Raw genomic sequence first — 3244 nt, 5'->3', positions numbered from 1 at the left:
CGGAAATACCCGAACGGTCCGCCGGAAATACCCGAAGGCGCGGGCGGAAAGTGCCGAGCGCCGACGGAAAACAGCTGGGAGAGCTGCGCTCGGCAGCGCCGCCGTGGCGGAGACGGCCGAGCCTGGACGATGATGGCCGAGCCGGGGCGGAGCCGCCCGAGCCGGGGCGGAGGTGCCCGAGTAGTAACGGAAATGACCGAGCGTGAGGGGACCGGTGAACCCACGGCGGGGTCTGGGGTTCGTCCCTCAGAGCCCCTTTGTGCCCACGGGATGGAGAAACTTGCACTTTGTGCCCCAAAACGGGCTCGGGGGGTCCCCGGGTCTGTCGGCAGCCCCCGCGTCCCTCGCGGTGCTGGTCCCAGGGCTCCCTCCTGCCATCGCTGGTGTGTCCTGAGCCAGCCCGGCCCTGTGCCCGTTCCCAGGGTTGGAGCCGGCGCTGGCCAGGTCCTGTTCTCAGGGGTTCTGAGCGGGGTTCAGCCGCGATATCACTGAGGTTGGAAAAGATCTCAGAGATCATCGAGCCCACCCTGTGCCCGATGCCCACCTTGTCCCCTAGCCCGGAGCACTGAGTGCCACGGCCAGTCCTTCCTTGGACACCTCCAGGGACAGGGAGTCCACCACCCCCTGGGCCGCCCCTTCCCGTGCTTAAGAATACTTTTCAGGAATAAATTCCTCCCGATTTCCAACCTGCCCCTCCCCTGGCACAGCTGAGGCAGACAGAGCTGTCCCTGTTCCCTGGGAGCAGAGCCCGAGCCCCCCCGGCTCCCCCCTCCTGTCAGGGATTGCAGAGCCAGAAGGTCCCCCCTGAGCCTCCTTTTCTCCAGGCTGAGCCCCCCAGCTCCCTCAGCTGCTCCTGCTGCTCCAGCCCCTTCCCTGGACACCCTCCAGCCCCTCCCCTCGTATCCAGAAGTAAAACCCACAGATCGGGCTGTGGGGACAAAGGGCTTGATTTTCCATTTACAATTTGGTTTGAAGGTGCCACGGGATTAAAGATGCACAACTAAGCCTCGCTCGAGTTATTAAAAATACCAAGCCCTACCCATAGCCACCTGCGAGCAGCAGAGGCCTTCCTCCTCCAAATCCTTCCGTGGGCTCCCTGAAACACAATCAGCCACAACACCGCCCTCACACACACACCTACACACGCACTCTGTGCTCCCTCCTGCTCTTCCCAGGGCTTTGCACTTGCACCCAGCTGCCTGAGGGCTGGATCCTGACTTGCAGCTGAACAGGGGCTGTGTCTTTTATATGAGAATTAAAGCTGCCTGTGGAGCAGGGGGGGCTCAGCTGGCCTCTTTCCCCTCTGAAAGGTGTCGTTGTGTTTGTTATCGGCAGGCAATCTGCAGGTGTTTGCTTTCAGGGTGTGAGCAGGCAGAGCTTTCTTCAGTCCCTCACCTGAGACACAGGAATGAGAAGGGGCAGGGAGCAGAGCTGTCCCCTGGGATGGACACCTGGCTCAGTGTCAGCCTGACCTGCTGGACATGAGGGGGTGAGCAACAGGACAGTGAAGTGTCACCTCCCCTGCAGGCCTTTGGTGACCATGATGATGATGATGATGATGATGATGATGATGATGATGTGTGTACGTGGTCTGGGGCTCTGAGGAGCCTTCCAAGGAGCGCAGTTCCTGTTCATCGTCCTCCCCCGATCTGGTGCACTGCTGATAACTCCTGGGGATGAAAGTTGGCTCCGTCTCTCTCTCCCATTCCACGGGGCACAGAACTCCTGACATCCAGACCTTCTTTGGTATGAGAGTCTGGCTTATCACAGCCTGAGGAGATACAGGCTCTCCCGAGGGTGGGGGTTCCTTCTGCCTCTCCTCAGAATTCCCTGGATGCTGTAAAGCATCCAAACTGTAAAAGGGCAGTGTTTGCTGTTGTCTTTGGAGGTCTGGATTTATGGGGACTCCTCCAGCGCGGCTCTGCCTGTGGGATCACTCACTGGCGCCCACAGAAGCTTTTACAAATGTCTGTGAGACTAAAACCACTCACTCTGTGGAATCCTCAGCTTATCCAGAGGAGGAGAGGAGCAGCTTTTCCAGGGGACCCATTTAGAGGTGCATCAATCCAACCTGCTTTGCTACAAACCCACTCTACTTCACCCTAAAGACACAGAGCAGGTGCCCAAAGTGAAGCATGGCAGGCTCTCACCCCGAGGGTGCCTCAGGGGCTGGATTTTTCAGGTGGAAAACTACATTTTCCTGCAGCCCTGTCATTTCCCACCGCTCCCTTTCTGCCTGCCTCTTTGCTCTTTGGTTTTAATTCAGTGTCACTGCTGTCAGCACGGGAGCTGGAGGTGCTAAACACAAAGGGGTTAAACACAAAACCTGTGCCCTGCATGAGGGAGTGAGAGTGCAGCCTTTGGGCTTGCCAGGGCAGGGATGTCATGGATCTAGCAGGGATATCATGGATCTAGCAGGGATATCACAGCTCCAGAGCCCCCAGTTCTTGCTGTGGGTTTCCTCAGGCAGGTCCCTGCCTCTCCCCTGCTCACTCCTCTCCCCCACAGCACGTTCCTCTGCAGGAGTCGATGGCACAGCAGTGACAAGGACAAACGTGACCCCAGAGCGAGCAGGGTCCCCTCTCACCCCGTCCCCACGGTCCTCTGAGAGGTTAAAACACTCCACAGCACACGAAAGGCACGAGGTGCCCACATCCTGCCCGGTGGGAGCTGCAGGAACAGCACAGAGAGGAGCTCCAATCTAATCTCGCATCTATAAACAGCTTGTGTTGCTTTTTATGAGCAGCTGAATCCAAGAGTGGGAATTGAAAGCAGCTGCTGCTCGGGGACTGCGCAGGAACGAGCGAGTGGCGGCTGAAGCCGAAGAACCATCCAGGCAGCCCATCCTGCCCGGGCTCCATCCCAACCAAGTCACCCCCTGCCCCCCAGGGACCGCTCACCCCGTGCCATGAGGGTGGAGGTGGCACCTGGCCCAGCAATACCTGTTCTTTGCCCGTTTTCCTCCTCCCTTGCTGAGTCACCAAGCCTCAACTTCCAGGAAACCTTCAACACTAGACCTTTGGATCTGTCCGTGATCCAGAATGTTTTTGATGTTCTATCTGATGTTTTGGGGTTTTTCTGATGACCCTCACCCCCAAGTCTGAGCTCTTGCCTCACATTCCCTGCCTTTTCCCCTTTCTCCATGGGAATATCCTGTTACCCCCCCAGAGCTGGGGGGGACCGAGGGGGTCTCCTCCGGCCACCTCGTCGATGAATTGCCCGGAGCCAAAGCAGACAAAGCACG

This window comes from Myiozetetes cayanensis, unplaced genomic scaffold (assembly GCF_022539395.1).
Source record: "Myiozetetes cayanensis isolate MyiCay16 unplaced genomic scaffold, myiCay2020 scf34, whole genome shotgun sequence".
Classification (NCBI taxonomy): Eukaryota; Metazoa; Chordata; class Aves; order Passeriformes; family Tyrannidae; genus Myiozetetes; species Myiozetetes cayanensis.
The sequence above is the reverse complement of the archived record's forward strand: the minus strand, read 5'-3'. Positions refer to the sequence as shown.